Genomic DNA, 20,849 nt, shown 5'->3' with positions numbered 1-20,849 from the left:
CCTGTTATTTATTTATTTATTTATTTATTTATTTATTTATTTATTGGTTGGTTGGTTGGTTGGTTGGTTGGTCTATTTGATTTGTATACTGCCCTATACCCATAGATCTCAGGGCGGTTCACAACACAAAATTACAATATACAAATCACAAAATACATAATAAAAATATAATAAAAATTAAAAGCAATTAACAATACTATTGGATACACACTAATTATCAATACGCTCCCCCTCAAAAGCCCCTAAACAATATTCCAGTCCACAAATACCAAAATCCAAATTACCACATAATATTTAACAGCTTAAAACAACCCCACCTTCCAAATAAAACAGCACGCGTTAAAACCCCAAGTTAAAACCCCACCCCCTGTTAAAACAAAAATTTTCAGCCAGTTTTTCCTGTTGATTTCAACTCAACAGGTTGAAAACAGGTTGATTTTAACTCCTTTTATGATGTGTGCGATGTATCTGGTGTTCCTTGCTTGCAACACCACAAAGGCACTGTCTTGTCAACATGGAGGCAGTTGGACAGATGGCTCTGACTGAGTGTGGGGCAGCTCCCTGTGTATGCCACCATCTTTCACTGAACGTAGACTGATTTTTGACACACCATTGGAAACATAGTTTTTGAGCATTCACATTAGTACCCAAGAAGCCAGCTGATGGTATATGCAGTGTATTTTCATTAGAAAATGTATTTTACAAAGAATTAATTGTACTGGGGGGGGGGAGAACCCATGTACAATGTAATGTAACAGCTGCAAAATTTTGTGACTCCAATTAAGGTCACAGAAATGCTGAATCATTGCCTTCTCAATTTGTTAACTCCCTTTAAAGGTGAGCATGTGAGTGATAAGAGGGGTGGGATTGGAGGTTGGCTGGTTGTTTTGCCATTGTTCTGCTAAGCATGGAAACTTCAAGTAGTCACTGTCCAGAAGAGCTGGTGAGGACAGACAAACTATAATTTATGGACTGCTACGAAGGAGTTTTGGAAGCAAGAAGACCCTATCTTGGGCTCAAGGGAGAGAACCACATCGTATTGGACTCCATATGTATAAATACTACTGCTTGTAATAGTTGCCATCCTGAAGTTAAGAGTCATCTTCAAAGTCTTGTGCAAGCATCCCCAAACTGCGGCCCTCCAGATGTTTTGGCCTACAACTCCCATGATCCCTAGCTAACAGGACCAGTGGTCAGGGAAGATGGGAATTGTAGTGCAAAACATCTGGAGGGCCAAAGTTTGGGGGTGCCTGGTCTTGTGTGTGGAGTCTACTTCATCACTAGGGCTTCGAGGGTGAAACCACTGCATCACTTTTGCAGAAAAATAACTTCAGTATCTATAAGCATCACTGATATGCTTATGCGTTCTATGAAGCTCTTCCAAAGTTTAATCCAACTTTCTGAAATTTAAACTCTGTAAGAACCTTGTTAATTTGGAAGTGAAGTGCCAGTTTTGAGTCCATTTCGTGGGATTCACCTGACCAGCCCCATCAGTGGAAGTCCTGAGCAAAGACTCCTGATTGTACAACAGGACTTTCCTTCCTTGCTCCCCTGAAATTGACTCAGGAGTGGTCGGGAGAACTCCCAGAATACCAAGTGGCAGGAGGGGAGGGAGCCTCATGTCGTCGGGCAAGCGGGAATGATTGCGCAGATAGAACAGCTGGAACAGCGTGATGCTAAATTCCACCCTTTGTGCTTAACATGGCATTTGAGATTGATTTTGAGAGCTTTGAGATCAACTTTGTTACTGAGACAGTTTTAATTTGACTGTAATCCTGATCCATGTAACATTTTAACTGGTATTTCTTGCTACGCTATACATAGATATTTTTAGATTTCTAAGCTTCCCGGAGCACTGGTGGTCAGATGGGAGATAAAATAATTAATGTGGTGAAGATTAGAATCAGTTGGCTTTCTTCCTTGACAGAATTTTGAAATTGCCACCAAATTCTGCCCCTGCCCTCATTATTACTCATATATATGACCTCTAAGACTGGAGTGAGTCCTATTGAACTCAACTGGGCTTGCTTCTGAGCAGACATGCATAGGCTTGTAGTGTAAATCTTGCTTTTAAAAAATGTTCCTGTAGATAGGTAGATAGATTAGATATTTTTCCTGCCACGGGCAAAGTATAGCCTAATGACAGAGGCAATATTTTAGAAAAGACCCAGATGCAAATTTATGTAAACAACAAATTACAGGTGCCCTTTTCCTATTTCCTACAATCATTTGGGAGCAGCAATACAGGATCTAGCTATACTTGCAACATTCACAAACCTCAGTATTTAAAGCAGTTGATTTCTCTTGGCATCAACACAGGTGAGCCAAGCTTTCTCTGCTTCCTTGCCGAAACTCTCACATGCATTTTTTTTTTGCAAAGCAAAACCAAGTTACTGGCTCTTCCCAAGTTCCAGTTGGCAGAAACAACAGTCTACATTTATACTGGAACAAACAGGCCCCGGAAGTAGAAGACAGAATAAGGCGAAGAAGAAACGACGACAACTCTGCAGCAATTTAAAAGAAAAGCTGGCAGTGTGTGCCAACCAGGGATGGGTGAATGTGTCTGCTTTGGTTTCTCTCCAGTTCTCATATTTCAAGTATTAAGCCTAAGTTTCCACATTCCCCAATCAGTCTGGGCAGCATTTCTTTTAAAAGTCCTTGGCATTTTAGTGTACATTTCTCCTAATATACATATTTTTTTGTATGTTGTTTTGCCTAAAACACACTTTTTGGCAAGAAACTTCCCGTGGTATAATGCAGCTTTGTACGTTATTTCCACAAATATATGCATTTTTATGCACACTTTATCCTGGCATATGTAATCTTAAGCAAGTTACTTGGCTAGCGAACTGCATCACACAATTCAGAGGAAGGCAAATTTCCAAAGATGGCTGCGTTTAGCTTCACATATTGTTTCAAGAAGTGCCTATCAAGTAGATTCCTCTTTAAATGCAAACAGAACCAAATTTCTTCCGCATCCATTGTGCCAACTCGGATTCCAATTTGCTTATTTAGTCATCAGACCAACACAAATCAAGGATTTAACTCAGGCAAAATTATTGCAATGCCCTCCTCTCTCTCTTTCTCTCTCCATTTTCTCAGCTTCATCTTAGCCAAGCCTTGCTGCTAAGAGTTTGAAATAAGCTCTGCTATGGAAGAAGATTCCTCTTCTTTGCTAGCTTACCTTTCAGAAACCAGCCCTGCAACTGCACTAATGTCACATGCAAGCATAAAAACCCCAAATGGAATAAAGAAAAACATCATGAGCAAAAGTCAGTTCCAGAGTGCTCCTTTCCCTTCTCTTCTTGAACTTAAAGCTTGTATGATAGGATTTCACTTGTGTATTTATTTCCCCCTCCCCATTTCATTGTGTGTTTGAAACTTTCTTTTTTTAAAAAAAAAAGAGAGCCCAGTTTTTCAATATATTTATTTATTGTTCATTTCATAAAATGTATACTCCACCCGACTGTAAAACAAACAAACAAACAAACAAACAAACAAACAAACATCAGTTTACCAAAAAGGATAATTAAATTAATAAAAACTTTCAAAATACTAAAATCAACAATCAACTAAGAACAGATTAAAACTCACATCAACTTTCTAAATAGCAGGCTGGGTAAGGCTTCTCTAAGCAAAACGGCTTTCAGCAGGCAACAAAAAGAGGGCAGTGAAGTTGCCTGCTTGATTCCAATAGGCAGGGAGTTCCAAGGTGCAGGCGCTGGCACACTGAACGATAAAGTTCTGACAAATGCAAAATGGGTATTATGTGGCACTTGTAACAGTGCCAGTTCTGCCAGTCAATGTGGTCAAGTGGGAATATATGGGGTAAGGCGATCTCGTATGTAAACTGGTCCCAAATTGTTAATGGACTGTTGACTGTATACTACGTAGGGTGGGGGAGGCAAAGGACCCCTGGACAGTTAAGTCCAGTCAAAGGCAACTATGGGGTTGGGGCACTCATCTCACTCTCAGGCTGAGGGAGCTGGCGTTTCTCCACAGACAGCTTTCTGGGTCATGTGGCCAGCAGGACTAAACCACTTCTGGTGCAACGGAAACTCTGTGACAAAAGCCAGAGCGCACGGAAATGCCGTTTATTTTCCCGCTGCAGCAATACAGTGGCATCTCGGGTTACAGATGCTTGCAATGCGCTCTACGTGGGGCTACCTTTGAAGGTGACCTGGAAACTGCAATTAATCCAGAATGCGGCAGCCAGACTGGTGACTGGGAGCGGCCACCGGGACCACATAACACCGGTCCTGAGAGATCTACATTGGCTCCCAGTACGTTTCCGAGCACAATTCAAAGTGTTGGTGCTGACCTTTAAAGCCCTAAACGGCCTTGGCCCAGTATACCTGAAGGAGCGTCTCCACCCCCATCGTTCAACCCGGACTCTGAGATCCAGCGCCAAGAGCCTTCTTGTGGTTCCCTCGCTGCGAGAAGCAAAGCTACAGGGAACCAGGCAGAGGGCCTTCTTGGTAGTGGCACCCGCCCTGTGGAACGCCCTCCCATCAGAGGTCAGAGAGATAAACAACTACCTGACATTTAGAAAATACCTAAAGGCAGCTCTGTTTAGGGAAGTTTTTAATCTGTGATATTTTAATGTATTTTAATGTGTGTTGGAAGCCGCCCAGAGTGGCGGGGGGGGGGGAAACCCGGCCAGATGGGTGGGGTATCAATATATTATTATTATTATTATTATTATTATTATTATTATTATTATTATTAGAATGGAAATTGGGCACCAGCAGCCCAGTGGCAGCAGGAGGCCCCATTAGCAAAAGTGCGCCTCAGGTTAAGAACCGTTTCAGGTTAAGAACGGATCTCTGGAACTAATTAAGTTCTTAACCCGAGGTACCACTGTACAGTACCTATTTATTTACTTGCACTGGCATGCTTTCGAACTGCTAGGTTGGCAGGAGCTGAGACAGAGCAGCAGAAGCTCACCCCATTGTGGGGATTTGAACCGCCAACCTTCGTATCGGCAAGCCCAAGAGGCTCAGTGCTTTAGACCACAGCGCCACCTACATCCCTACTATATACTAATAGTAACACCTTTATTGGAAACTTTGCTGGGGATGATGGGGTTCCACCCTTCCCCCCAAAACTACAATTGCAAATAGATAACTAAAATTAAATTTTAAAATGCTGTTTGCGATACATCCCAGTCAGGTGTCATATCTGAATGTGGTAAGTGTAAAATCCACTACTTTACCCAAGTCATTAATTAGGATAATGAATGGGAGTCAAAGAGCCCTGGAGAAACCCACTTGATAGCTTTTCTCAGTCTGCAACAATTCCTTATCTGCTGATCAACCATTATTTTTAGCCACCAAACGAATGTAAAGGCAAGCACATTGATTTCCATGTGCTTTGTATGGCCCAGTTCCATAGATGATTTCAATAATTTCCTGCCAGGCCTGGCTCTGTTAATCTATTTTCCATTTAGAAATAAGCTACTGAAACTTGTTTCCAGCAGAGATATTTTGTCTCTGGTGAGATGTATTCAGCACTTCCCCGTTCAGCTACTGGTTGCTTTGAACCAGTTGCTTTGAAGACGCACAGACATTCTGGCATATGTTTCCAGAGACAAAATATCTCTGCTTGAAAAAAAAGTTTCAGTAGCTTATTTCTAAATGAAAAAGGCAACAGCCTTGACCTCCACCTTTGTTCCCGGGGATGGATGGCTCAGTCGCTGTCCAGTCTGTTTGCATTTATTTATTCATAAGTCTGTTCCATCCCATTTCTTCATTAATTTGTGGGTGTGTTTTTTCCCTTAAATGGGCACAAAAAGTCATGTTTAAATACATATTTTAATGTATTTCCTCTTTAAGTATGCATTTCTAAATACTTTTTTTATCCTTAAACCATGCATTTTTATACCCATGTTTGCATTGTGGAGTTTTTTTTTAGCCAAGAATCAAAACAAAAAATTCAGAGAAGTGCAGAACCTGAAGTCTGAAGATGTGAATCTGAAGATCTGAGCTGCAGCTGCTTCGCTCGCTTTGCGGGTGATTTCTGCCACCATAATCACTGACGTGATAATAGTGCATTGATGCAGAGGCATCCACAGATCATTCCACTTTATTAGTTGTTCCCCAATGTTCCAGCATCAATCCAGCAGCAACTGCTGTAGCTGTTGATGTCAGTTACTAGTGTTGTTGGTGTCAATTATAATATGTAATTTCTATTCTCACTGAAACCAATAGGGCAGAATGACAATGGCATTTACACAACTAAGTATGATGCCATTTTGCCACAGAGGACAGCAGGATGAATAGCCAGATGAACGGCATAGTTTTTGGTGGAAGGCGAACTGCTGTGGAATGGGAGCAGTGCTTCATGTGAAGAATACAGGTCAGAACAGAAAACATCCCTATCTATGTGCAAAAAAAAAAAAAGAATTCTTTGGGTACCCATATGCAGAAGACTGTTGTCTTTGTCCATGGAGTTTTCTTGGCAAGGATACTGGAGTGGCTTGCCAGTTCCTTCTCCAGGTGGTGACAGCAGTCACGAAATTAAAAGACGCCTGCTTCTTGGGAGAAAAGCAATGACAAACCGAGACAACATCTTAAAACGCAGAGACATCACCTTGCCTACAAAGGTCCGTATAGTTAAACCTATGGTTTTCCCAGTAGTGATGTATGGAAGTGAGAGCTGGACCATAAAGAAGGCTGATTGCCGAAGAATTGATGCTTTTGAATTATGGTGCTGGAGGAGACTCTTGAGAGTCCCATGGACTGCAAGAATATCAAACCTATCCATTCTGAAGGAAATCAGCCCTGAGTGCTCACTGGAAGGACAGATCCTGAAGCTGAGGCTCCAATACTTTGGCCACCTCATGAGAAGAGAAGACTCCCTGGAAAAGACCCTGGTGTTGGGAAAGATTGAGGGCACAAGGAGAAGGGGATGACAGAGGACGAGATGGTTGGACAGTGTTCTTGAAGCTACGAACATGAGTTTGACCAAACTGCGGGAGGCAGTGCAGGACAGGAGTGCCTGGCGTGCTATGGTCCATGGGGTCACAAAGAGTCGGACACGACTAAACGACTAAACAACAACAACAATGCAGACGACTTGCCTGAGCACAAAGTTGTGGGAATATAGGGCCCTTCCTCCCTCTTTGACCCCATGGCCATCTGAGATGCTGGCACACTCATTTCAGGTGAGCTGCATCAGGTGGAATTTCCACGTTGGTACCTGCCCTGCCCCTTTGGCCATGGGCAAATAGCCCCTGTACTCAGCATGGGCTGATTCACTCCTCTTTATCACAAGGCTCTGGCTGCCTCTTCCATTTCTCCTTGTAATTTTAATGAAAAAAAGAACCTGAAAGAAATAAGATTATTTTTTTTAATATAAAAAACCCAACAAATAGGCAGAGTAATTTTTCTCAGTCAATGGAAAGCATGTGTTCTGGCTTTCATTTCTCCCTTCATTTTCTGGCTCTGCCTTCATCTCCGCCCCCACTTTTCTTTGTAATGAGGTCAGCAGCTGCTCCACAGCCACATTCAAACCTATGTAAATCAGTCCCCCAGAGCCCCTAAAAGATAAGAGGTGAAGAAGCGTACTCATCCCTCCAGATGCTGGCAAGATCTCCAATTCTCCTGCCTATCTCCTCTGACATCATGCACAACCTTCTCCCACAGACCCAGAGTGGAGCATTCTTGAAAGGCAAAAGCCACAAATGGAGTCCTCCAAAAGACAACGTATGCAGGGGGGAATAAGGCAGGTATCTCCAACCCTTTCTCCCTTGGGAAATGTGAAGGGGACAAGGGAGAAGACGGGGCCAGGCTGAAGGTGAGGAAGGTCAGCTTGGGGCAGCTAAAGTGGAAGAAGCAATCACAAGCCAGCTGTATCTTGTGATGCATGACCCCAAAGACCCCCTAGGTTCAAATTAAATGTGCTAATGTTAATTCATAGGTATAGGTGCAAATTTAGAAACAATGACTGTAATATAAATGGAAATATAATACATCTTGCTTTGTGGGGCAGATTGTGACCTTTGTGCCTGCTCAGTCTGCTACCAAGGTTTTGCAGGAACACTTTGGACCTGCTGAACTACAACTCCCATTATCTGTGGCCATTGGCCATGCTTGCTAGGGCTGATGGGAGTTGTAGTTCAGCAACATCAGGAGAGCCAAAGGTTTCCTATCCCTGAGGTACTGCTTTCTCCCGCTAGTCTTCTACTGCCCTGCCTCCTTTGTCTCAAAAGAGCCAGTGTGGCATTGTTATGGGCAAATCACACTCATATATACTCTGCAGTCTCCCAGAACGCAGTATGTGAAATTCTGCTCTGGGACTAAGCTCAGGCACCTGATGTAGGGCTAGTCAATATGGTGCTCCCAGATGTTGTAGACTACATTTCCCATCAGCCCTCACCATTGACCACGCTGCCTGGGACAGATGAGAGTAGCAGTCCACACCAGGAGAGCACCACGTTCACGAACGCTGTCTTACAGCCCCTGTGTCAGCTAGGTTTAAGTATACCCAATGCTTTTTTTCTGGGGGGGGGATACAGGGGTACGCATACCCCTAAACATTTTGTGAATCTTTGTACTTCTGTCCATTTACTGTATTCATTTCCCCCAATTTGAACTATAAAATGGTGATTTTTTCTTGAGTCAAAATGAGAGTACCCCTAAACATTTATTTTAGGGGGGGGAGCACTAAATGAAAAGGCTGTAGCTAAATTATACTAACTGCTCCCCCAAAAAAAGGAAAAACTGGCTTTACTGATAAAATCTATCAAAATAGCATGAATTTTGAGTTGCACACATCACACACACAACCCAGAAGTGTTTTTATTGCAGATTTTGAATGATACAATTAAAGTAACATACAAAAAGGTGGGTAAGTCAAAGCGGGAAAGGTGATGGGTTAAGGTGTTTTGTCCATATAAACTGTTATTACAAAAATATACCAGACTGCCAACTAGAATGCCTAAGTCTGAAGAAATGTAGGCCAAATGGTCTTGTATTTCTTCTTTGTGCTCAGGTTGGTACATTGCCAGCTCAAATAAGGGCAGGGAGTGCAAATCGTTAATCCATTGCTGTATGGAAGGTGATGGGTTCTTCCAAAGCTGAAGCATTAGGCATTTTGCTGACCCCAGTCCATGCTTGACCCATAATTCAAGGCCTGGAGGTAAATTCCAGATAGTGGGGATATAATTCAGAAAAACCTGCACATCTTTGAAATGGGCTGTGGTTTCCAGGACTAAAATAATAATTTCCAATACTTTGCCTCCAAAGGTACTTACAACAGTGTCACTTCATGTGGCTAAAGGGCCCAATTTTTGCCCCCACATCACAGTGGTTGGGCTATTTCAAATACCTGACTAGTTGGCAACCCTCAGCACTCACATCCCAAGTAGCCTGCCAGCAGAATCATTTAGTTTTCAGCTTTTGCCTTTAGAATCATAGAATTATAGAGTTGTAAGAGACCACAAGGGCCATCCAGTCCAACCCCCTGCCAAGCAGGAAGCTAAAAGATCCCCTGTTCTCATTTCAGAAACCCTGACTGTGGATCCCCATCTCAGCCACTGAGAGTGAGAATAAGGCTGTTATCACCTGAGAGTAAGTACCACTGAACAAACTACAACTCCCATCAGCCCTAGCAAGCACAGTCAATGGCTAGGGATGGTGGAAGCTGTAGTTTGCCACATCTGGTGGGCCAAAGGTTTCTGGTCTAATGGTAGGGCCAGCCCTGCCTAGTGTTATGGAGCATGTAACAGGAAGAGTCACATTTCCACACCCTTTCCATGTCCCACTCAGCCCCATATATCCCTGCTTCAAACTGAACTGGATTTCTAAAATCTAAGGCATACTGGGGAAATGCAGCATAATCAGTGATTCCTCAAAGGCCCTACCAACTTTCTGTTAGTTGGCTTTATAAAAGAATCTAGTGGGTGAATTATTACGGGCAACACATAATAATAAGAAACATGTCAGAAAATAAAGTATGCGTGCCCTTAGTACTGTCAGAACTATACATTCATTGATCTTTCAGATATAATTTGATGCAGGACTTAGAAGTTTGTAAATAAGAAAATAATTGGTTTGGTTTTTCATCACATCTCATCTATTACAGACATTGACTGCGACAGCAAGAGTTTTGAGCCCTCCTCCCCTTCCAAAGAAAAAAAAAACTTAGGAAGCTGCCTTTTACTCAGTCAGACCAGGGCTCCATCTAGCTCAATACTGCCTGTTCTGACTTGCAGCTGCTCTGTGGGGTTTCGGGCAGGATGTTTTCTCCTAACTCGGGATGTTGGGGATTGAACCGGGGATCTTCTGCATGGAATGCAGAAGCTCCATTACTGATCCTTCTTTCCCATTGGACCTACCATGGTCACTAAGAAAATAAGAAGAGCCTGCTAGATCAGATCAATGGCCCATCTAGTCCAGCGACCTGTTGTCACAGTGGCCACCTAGATGCCAATGGAAAACCCTCCAGCAGGGATGAGCCCAAGAGCATTCTTCCTTCCTGAGGTGTCCAGCAAGAGGCATTCAGAAGCACCATTGACCCTGAACACCATAGCTAGTAGCCATTGAGAGCCTTGATCCTCCATGAATTTGTACACTGGTGGCCATCACTGCCTCCCGTGGGAGCAAGTTCCAAAGTTTAACCATGCACTGCTTGACGATGTTCTTCCCTTTCCTGTACACAGACAATGTGACGTGCGTACTCTAACAGTGTAGACATCCAGTTGTCTGCAATTATTCCTCCTTATAAAACTGTGGGTGGCGGGGACTGGAGGGCGAGATTGCTGAAATTAGGCATCCACGTACATGCTGGAAGGCAAGGTGTCTGTGTTCAGAAGTACTGTGTTCAGTGGGACTTAACTCAGAACAACTGCACATAAAATGGCTGTGGCCTAAAATGTCTGCACCAGCCCTCGATCTCTGACCTTATCCAGATATATGTCACAGCTGGGAGGGGCGGAGTCTAACCATGTTAGTTTCAACTAAGTCTTAGGACTTCACAACAAAGAGAAGCCCTTAGATATCGAATTTATGTATCGAATTTAAGTAGTATGCTACTACTTGCCCCCAAACGGAAAGAAGCAGAAGTCCCAGTAAAGGAAGAATGGATACAAAAGCTTATGCAATATGCAGAAATGGCAAAACTTGTTGGAAGAATAAAAAATCAAGATAACAAACTGTTTATAAAAGAATGGAAATAATGGTTTACAGATAAATTGTAAGCAGATAAAAACATTAGCAGGATTACTGCAATAACCTGCAGTTTTATAAGAGTAGATATTTACAGTAGATATTTACAGTTTTTTCCCATGTATAACACGCCCCCATGTATAAGACGACCCCTATTTTGGGGGACCGCAACAAGCTTTGGGGGGTGGGGTGGATTGCCCAAAGTTGTTTAGGTTTTTTTTTTGGGGGGGGAGATTTCCTGGAGTAGTTGAGGGTTTGGGGGGGGGGAGGTCACCACCACTAATCGCTCTACAGCCTGCCCGCCTGCACGGACGCCTCGCCGCAAAAGAAATTCGACCGCCCAATTGCCGCAGCCAAAGCAAATTGTCAGCAGGCCTTGATGCAGCAACCAATCACATGAACAGTCACTGCTGCCAATCTCCTGGTGCCACAAATCTCCAGTCCCCCCTCTGCTATCTTTCCCCGCAGAAAGAGGGGGAAGTCATATTTTGCAATGTTAAATGGCTTGTAAAACTAATGATACGTATAAATTTGAAAAGTATAAATCGAAAACTTTTTTAAAAATAGATTTTGAATTTAGCTAGAGTCATTCAAGAGATAAACAGCAAAAACTCCTTTAGAAAATGCCTTTGCATGAGCCCCATTGAAATGAATGAGGTTTGCCATGAGCACAGAAATGTGGGGGACTTTATCTCTATCGTCTGTCTGTCTGTCTGTCTGTCTGTCTGTCTGTCTGTCTGTCTGTCTGTCTGTCTGTCTGTCTGTCTGTCTATCTATCTATCTATCTATCTATCTATCATCTCTGTCATCTATCTCTATCTATCTATCTCTATCTATCTATCTATCTATCTATCTATCTATCTATCTATCTATCTATCTATCGTTTGTCACTTTATCTTGCCCAGGGCAACCCAAGGCAACTTACAACCAAACAAATAGACAGACAATAAACTCCACATACATTAAATCCAAGAGCAAAGAAAAAGACCCTAAAAAAACATCCAACCCACTTTTAACAGGCCACAGATAGTTAAAGGTCAAAGGAGTTTTTTGGATGGCACCTAAAGATATGGAGTGAAGGCACTAGGAAAGCCCCTCTGGGAAGAGCATTCAACAATTGAGGAGGCACTACAGAAAAGGCCCAATCACATGTTGTCACCTTTTAGACCTCTTGTGGAGGATGCACATGAAGAAGGGCCTCAGAATACCATTCCCTTCTAATAGTTTCCAGTGTCGTTAATTAATGAGATTTCCAGGTTGAATACAGCTCCCGTAGAGTTCCTGGCCATTGGCAAAAGGCCCATGACTGTCTCTTTCCTCCCCACTTCTAAACTCTTAGCATGGAAACACAATCTACCCTGAAGTGTCAATACTATATTGGAATTGAATTGTTTTAACTCAAAGGACCAGAGACTACATGATTCCTAATTACAGCTGGAGAGTACAAGATACCTAATTAGAGAGTGACGTAAGACTTTATGTAGGTGGCGTGAGGTCTTTTGAAGTTTCATATTTATAGACAGTGACAAACACGGAGTTGTCACAGTCTCCCTCTGCCAGAAATTAGGAACCCAACAGCACACCCTAAAATCTCTAGCATTGTAGCACCTTTTCTCAGAAAGTTGGCTCCTCTGCCACACTGTGAAATAGAGTTTCTGCACAATCAGATGCTTGACTCTGGCAGAGAATGAAACCTTTCAGCACCAAACAAGAGCTAAAGAGAGCCCTGAATTTGCTACCCATTGAATTTAATGAACTTGACATTTCTGACATTTTGCCATAAGCCAAACGTCTCATTCTCTTACAAGCAATGCAAACGACAACGAATATTTCACAATAGAAGCATGTCATACAAAACACAGCGGGTAATACCACTTTCCTACTTTACGTAAGTATTATTTAAAGATTTTATTATTTTATTTTTAACATCAGAAAGGAGAGGAAGGGACTTGAAGTTTCCCATCAACAGTTTGCACTTGACTGAGCAGGCACACAGCTGCCCTGGTCACAGAGATGTATTGTGCTTCTATTTAAATGACAGCAATCATTTCTAACTGTGCATCTATAGCTATAGATTAGCACATGCATTTTTTATTTTTATTTGCAAATCCATGCCCTCTTTTCTTTGTCATGCATTTCCTCTTTTGTGGCTGTTTTGCTAGTGGCCAGTCTAGAGAGGATAGAAGAGCTATTCACTCACTCACTCACTCAAATTTATTTTATTTCTATCCCATGTGTTTCCTTTTGGAGGGGAGTGATCTGTAAGTAGCCACCCTAATCTGGAGAACCATACCCAGTTTGAACCACCATCATGTCTCTTTATCTCACACTAGCATTACGCATTAGCATTGTCAAGAGACACAGAATGAGGTATTGCAGATTGGAGCAGATAGGTGGAGGTGATGGGGTCCTTCACGTGTCATGACAGGGGTATGCATGTGAAGGCTGCCACTGCCACCCCAAAGGTTCCTGGGTCTTGCTGCCACTGCCTTGCCCCATCCCTGTCCTGGGAGCAGCTCCACCACTGCCGCAACAGAATGCTACTGCCTTCACAATAAGATTCTCTCAGTTTCTCGTTTTTTCCAATCATAAATCTAGTTCCCCACATTTCTACTGCTATCAGTGTGCGTTTTTAAAAAATCTTCATGAAAATTCACCAGCATTTTAGTGCAAATTTCTTCAAAGAAAGACATTGGGGGAAGTAATGCAATTTTGTATGCTTCCCCCCCCCCAACTGATATATTCATTTTGCTGCACGCCTTCCAATAAAATATGCATTTTTGTAAACATTGCTTGGTTGGAGAACTGAACTGCAGTTCTCATTGTTGTTGTTTAGTCGTTTAGTCGTGTCCGACTCTTCGTGACCCCATGGACCATAGCACGCCAGGCACTCCTGTCTTGCACTGCCTCCCGCAGTTTGGTCAAACTCATGTTCGTAGCTTCAAGAACACTGTCCAACCATCTCGTCCTCTGTCGTCCCCTTCTCCTAGTGCCCTCAATCTTTTCCAACATCAGGGTCTTTTCCAAGGATTCTTCTCTTCTCATGAGGTGGCCAAAGCAGTTCTCATATTGTTCTCATTTTTTAAAAAAAGGGTGAATTGAATAGATTCACCTTTAAATGCAAACTGAATCAAATCTATTTCCCATCCCTGCTTCTCTCCCCCCCCCCCTTCCTCACACACAGCTAGGGACAAAACTTCTGTGTATGCAGCCTCAAACACTAGCTGTAGTTATGAGATAGGCAAGATCACCATCCATGGGAATCTGTGGGCCTCTAGATATTATTGGACTCCAACTCCCATCAGCCTCAGACAGTATGGTCAGAAATGATGGGAAATGTAGTCTAGTAACATCTTAAGGGCCACGGGTTCCCCATCTATGGATTACATGCTAATTGGGAAGTCAAGATAGAAGCAAAGTCCTAGAAAGGCAGATATGTCACATATATCAGAGAAGAAAGAAATAGGAAGAAGATTATGAGAAGGAGAAGGTAATGAGAAGGAAAGTAAGCCCAATACAAGAAAGGGAAAGGGAAAGAATGGTTAGAAATCAGGCATCACTAGCTTGCAATCTGTATTGTCAATCATGGTTTCCCTAAAAGAATCCTGGGACTTGTAGTTCAGTGAAGGTGCTGAGAAGCGTCATCCTACAGCCCCGTCATAGAGCTACAGTTCATGGAGAAACTATCGACCAGTTTAATTTATGGTACTATCGGCTGTGAGCTGTGAGGATGGATGCCGTGAAAAAGAGGTGCGGTCAAGAAGACAGGGTGAAAAGAAAGCTGGAGGGATGAGGGATGCAAAGGCGAGAGGCCAAGGTCAAGAGTAAGGGATTGGTGTCATTGCTGAAAACCGTGTGGCTGCAATATAAATGGAAATTCCACCCGACTCAGATCGATGTGGCCCCGGGAGAGGGAGCGGGGAGGTGAAGGAGCAAACGCAACCAGGGTGGACTGTCTCATCCCTCAGCCACTGAGCATTGCCCCATTTGATTAGCTCAACCTGCCTGTGACAAGTCATATCCATTAAGGGGATGAGAGCCGACTGGCTGATTATGCCTTGAGGAGGGGGCAGGTTTGCTGCTTTGCCTGATCGCTTCATCATTCTGTTGACAGCCAAGAGAATGCAGGCAACCTTTTTTTTTTGCAAGGCTCAACTTTTCCTTCTTCCTTCCCTCTCTTTATCTGGCAGTATCCTGGTTGCCATGGTGATCTAGATTAAACGCCCCACTCCTCCCCAGCCCACCCCGCAATTGCTGCATCACACAGGTTTTTTTTTTTTTTTATGTTGTGATGGCATTTCTAAATAAGGCCCTGGGGACCCGTGAGACATGCTAATGGGCCCTGGAGCCCCATTAATGCACACAGGAGCCTCCTAATAATATGATTGTGCCTTCTGAATTAAATCCCAGCAGAGAAGATGAGTCCTGTTCTGCTCATTGCTCATGGCATACACAAATAATGGCTGCTTAAAGGACCAGCCATTGCTTATTGCGCTATGAAAAAAAGAGGCTCCATTCAACTGCCACAGAGTTCAGGGAAGTGGGATTATATTGATTTGTAGCAGCCCTCTGGTTAATTGTAATTCACTGGTGAATGGTTAGATTGACATCCTGCAGTCAATGGGAAATGAGGTCTATTGAGCTTCCAAATGTTTTCCCACCCCACTGTAGGGATAGGGAGTCTGTGTCTTCCTCCAGATGTGTTGGACTCCATCTCCCTCATTGGCAGCCAGCATGGCCTACAGTCAGGGATGATAGGAGCTACAGCTTAACTTCCAACACGACGTGGCCCAAATCTGGGATGCCATCTTCTGGGTCTGCGCAAGATCACAGCCCCCCAAAAAAGCACTTTTGCGAGGCATAGCACCCCAAAATGCATGTTTTTGAGCTCCATGACTAGAAAAAATGCAGCCTGAAATCGCGCAAGATTGTGACGGCCATTTTGGCTGCTGTCCTCTCATGAGAAAAAATTGGGTGTCCCTTTTTCTTCAGGGCAGATGACAGGTATGCTATTCTCCAGCACCACATGCAGAGCCACAGGTTCCCTATCTCTGCTCTACTGAATCCACTCATTCAAAGAGGAGTCTAAGATCTCCCAACAGATTGATTGACAGGGGGAATGGGATTGGACAGAGTCCTGTGGTTATAGGACTAGACCATGAGACAAGATATTGTGATGACGGTTCCACTTTTTAACCTGCCGAAATGTTGGCATTGTGGGGCTTTGCCGAATCACTGGGCAAATTTATTATTATTATTATTATTATTATTATTATTATTATTATTATTATTTATGAATCACTTCCTATGAAGCATCTCACAGTGAAGAAGTAGAGTCTCCCACAGGCACCCCAAAGGACAATAGAGAGGACACCTGTCTCATCATGTTATAGAAGGGTGGGCATTCCAAAGGATACCATAAAGGCCCAATTCCAACATTGTGGAGAATAGCCCTCCCGCTAAGAGAGTATTTGCAGGATGGCCTCTCCTGCAGAGTGCACTGATTGGTTTGGGTCTACGAGAGATGAGGTGATCTTTTAGTAGGACACGAGATAGAATCATAGAATCATAGAGTTGGAAGAGACCACAAGGGCCATCCAGTCCAACCCCCTGCCAAGCAGGAAACACCATCAAAGCATCCTTGACATATGCCTGTCAAGCCTCTGCTTAAAGACCTCCAAAGAAGGAGACTCCACCACACTCCTTGGTAGCAAATTCCACTGCCGAACAGCTCTTACTCTCAGGAAGTTATTCCTAATGTTTAGGTGGAATCTTCTTTCTTGTAGTTTGAATCCATTGCTCCGTGTCCGCTTCTCTGGAGCAGCAGAAAACAACCTTTCTCCCTCCTCTATATGACATCATTTTATATACAGTATCTGAACATGGCTATCATATCATCCCTTAACCTTCTCTTCTCCAGGCTAAACATACCCAGCTCCCTAAGCCGTTCCTCATAAGGCATCGTTTCCAGGCCTTTGACCATTTTGGTTGCCCTCTTCTGGACACATTTCAGCTTGTCAGTATCCTTCTTGAACTGTGGTGCCCAGAACTGGACACAGTACTCCAGGTGAGGTACTCAAGTGTGATCCTGTCCTCTGGGGTATTAGCCACCGCTCCCAATTTGGTGTCGTCTGCAAACTTGCTCAGGATGCTCTCAAGCCCATCATCCAAGTCATTGATAAAGATGGCTGGTTGAAGCCACTGTACATTAATGGGTATCTAGTCAAATTATTTTGATTAAAACATGTAGCTGGAAAATTGGTCACTAATGCCTAATATTCATCGTAGAACCTTATTTTCTTGCACAGCAATTTCAGGGCTGAAAATAGGAATGACAAGAAGAACACCGTGCTTTATACAGCTCTGCAAAACAGCTCACCTCCATTAGGATAAAGCTCTTAGAAAACAGCCAACAGGGCTGGCTGAAGTTTGCCTAAACACCCAGTTTTGCTTTCCTGCAGTGAAAATGAAAGATATATAGACTAAAGCTTCCATTTATCATGGACAAGCTCTGGAAATATGAAAGCCTTTTCTAGTCGTGGAGCTCAAAAACATGCATTTTGGGGTGCTATGCCTCGCAAAAGTGCTTTTAAAAAGCATGATATTCTCTTATTCGTGACAAATTCAGGCTAATCAGCTGTTTTAATGTAATTGAAATTGATACACTACCACACACATTTTTTAAAATTTAAAAAACCTAGCTTGTCAATAAATATGTCCTAAATGTAAGCAGCCTTTGAAGCAATAACGTTCAGGCCAAACATTTTCAAGTTCATCTGGACTTTGAAATCAGCTCAGTCCAATTAAGAGTGTCAAATATGTTTTGACTCCTGCCTTCATCAGCGGCATAAATTCATTGTTTTCAGCACAGATCCATGGAGATCTTTTCAAGCCACTGGAAATATAGCAACTTAATCAAGGCTTTAAAATTCTTGAACCTTCAGGCTAAAAGTATAAGGAATCTCATCAATCTACTGGGGCCGAAATCCAATGTTTCAATATTACAAAAGACCTGGTGCAGTACGGTTTCATAAAAAATTATGAGCAGAAATCAACCGTGTGTGTGTGTGTGTGTGTGTGTGTGTGTGTGTGTGTGTGTGTGTATTTATCTACACAAGCATGCAAGCACATACACAGCCAGGACTTCAGAGCTAATAGGGAAGAGCATATGGAATGTGAAGGGTGGCAAGTCTCTGAATGAAGGCATCAAAAGCTTCTATGTTTGTTATTAATATATGTGTTTCTAAGCAAATTTGATCTCACCACTCTATACAGAAAATGGGACCTAACACATCTTGCAAAATGCATAATATCAGAAAAGTACCATTTAAAAAGAAATAAACTAAGCCACATGTTCTAAACATCAAAAATGATAAATGGTATACCGTAAATCAAAGCTTTAAATTAAATCACAAGTGCCTGTTTATACAAAACAGCAACAGCATCCAAACAGACCATTTTTACCCATTTTCTAAACACATATACTGCAGGAGGTGTTGTGCATAAAGAGGGGAGGTTAGAGCACATAGGGAGGATTAACCCTTCCCTTACCACCTGCACCCTTTGAAGAGACCCCTCCATGTGGCAATTAGGAAGTCGCTTCCATTGGTCCTATGGAAGAGAAAGGGCAAGAAGGGGAAGTCTGAGGCTGGGTGGGGATGTCCTGTGGGCCACCTCTGGCCCATGAGCTAAAGGTTCCCCACTCCTGAGATGCAGTCTTGCTTTGACAGGCCTTCTTAAGAAAGGAATTCTTAATTTAGGCACGGCAGCCAAAATCCTCATTCTTTGTTCACTTCTGTGTCCAGGGCAGCTAGCTGTATATCAGCTCCATCTAGTATGCAGGCTGAGACCCTATCTGCCCGCGGACTGTCTCGCCAGAGTGGTGCATGCTCTAGTTATCTCTCACTTGGACTACTGCAATGCACTCTATGTGGGGCTTTGAAGGTGATCTGGAAACTACAACTAAGCCAGAATGCGGCAGCTAGACTGGTAACTGGGAGCGGCTGCCGAGACCACATAACACCGGTCTTGAAAGACCTACATTGGCTCCCAGTACATTTCTGAGCACAATTCAAAGTGTTGGTGCTGACCTTTAAAGCCCTAAATGGCCTTAGTCCAGTATACCTGAAGGAGCGTCTCCACTCCCATCATTCTGCCCGGACACTGAGGTCCAGCGCCAAGGGCCTTCTGGTGGTTCCATCGTTGCAAGAAGCCAAGTTACAGGGAACCAGGCAGAGGGCCTTCTTGGTAGTGGCACCCACCCTGTGAAACGCCCTCCCACCAGGTGTCAAAGAGAAAAACAACTACCAGACTTTTAGAAGACATCTGAAGGCAGCCCTGTTTAGGGAAGCTTTTAATGTTTAATAGATTATTGTATTTTAATATTCTGTTGGCAGCTGCCCAGAGTGGCTGGGGAAACCCAGCCAGATGGCTGAGGTATAAATAAGTTGTTGTTGTTGTTGTTGTTGTTGTTGTTGTTGTTGTTGTTGTTGTTGTTGTTGTTGTTGTTGTTGCAGCAGATTCTTCTTCTTCTGCAGACAGCACCCAGTGTATGGGTTTGCATCTATGGGAGGGGGAGATATGCTGAGCTCAAGCCATATGAAGGTGTGTTATCCTATCCATCAAGACACCTACATGCTTGGAAGAGCTTTACCTGCTCTATCTATGGCCACCATTACATAGAGACAGGAGTCTTGTCAGGGGGAAAGCGGCAACAGTAATGCAAGCCAGTAGAATCAACTGTCCTGCTCCCTGGGACAGGAATGCCTGGATGCTCTATCATTTGGAGGTCAAATTACTTGGAGGTTGATGAGGAGGGATCGGCTACCGGGAGAAATCACTACTAGGTTTGCCCAAGGGCAAGCTCCCACCCTTGTTTTATGCAAGTCCGTTGCAGTTGGGAGCACCATTTGCAGTGAACTTGCAACTGCTCAATTCTGCCTTGACTTTTCCCACAAATGGTTATTGGAGTTGGGTTTTGTCATCCACACAATAAAAGGAAATGTGAACCTTTAATTAATGCAATGTTGATCAGCCTTATAGGAAGGAGACACGAGGAAAGGGTGGAGGAATGAACACATTACATCCACACCCAGGCGATGTCTCTTTCAGTAGCACAGTGCGACGAAAGACCCTTGCTTCTGTCTTATTTATTCTCCCTCTCACTTATTAAAAGAACTAACAGGGATGGTCTGGGGTAAACTGAGCCTCCCCCCTATTGTCATAGCTGCCAAGTTCTCCCCCTTTTTAAGGGAAATTCCCTTATGCTGAATAGGCTTCCTCGCGAGAAAAGGGAAAACTTGGCAGCTATGCCTATTGTTCCCCTTAGCCTTTCTGTATTCCCTCATGCACTCGAGGGTTTTATTCTATTTCCTCTTCTTTTATACAAAAGAGAGTCCTCTTCCAGCACAACCGTGGCCAGGTACCTATTAAAGTTCAGGGCTGTATCTGAGACTATCCCTTGTGTCCACAGGATAGGGAGTTCTGCCTCTAAGAATCCCTTTCTGTAAAAGCTTTCCCCTTCCCTGAGGTAACTTTATGACACCCTGGGTCTGTCTGCCTGGCTCGCCCTCTTGGTGCACCCCAAAGATACAAACTAACAGTTCCACTCTTGAAGGAAATGTTGTCTTTTTAATGGGTGTCCTCATGAATGAGTTTCACGTACCTTGGCAGACAATTTTC

Source organism: Zootoca vivipara, chromosome 9 (genome assembly GCF_965207765.1).
Source record: "Zootoca vivipara chromosome 9, rZooViv2.hap1.1, whole genome shotgun sequence".
NCBI classification, from domain to species: domain Eukaryota; kingdom Metazoa; phylum Chordata; class Lepidosauria; order Squamata; family Lacertidae; genus Zootoca; species Zootoca vivipara.
Note: the sequence above shows the minus strand (reverse complement) of the source record.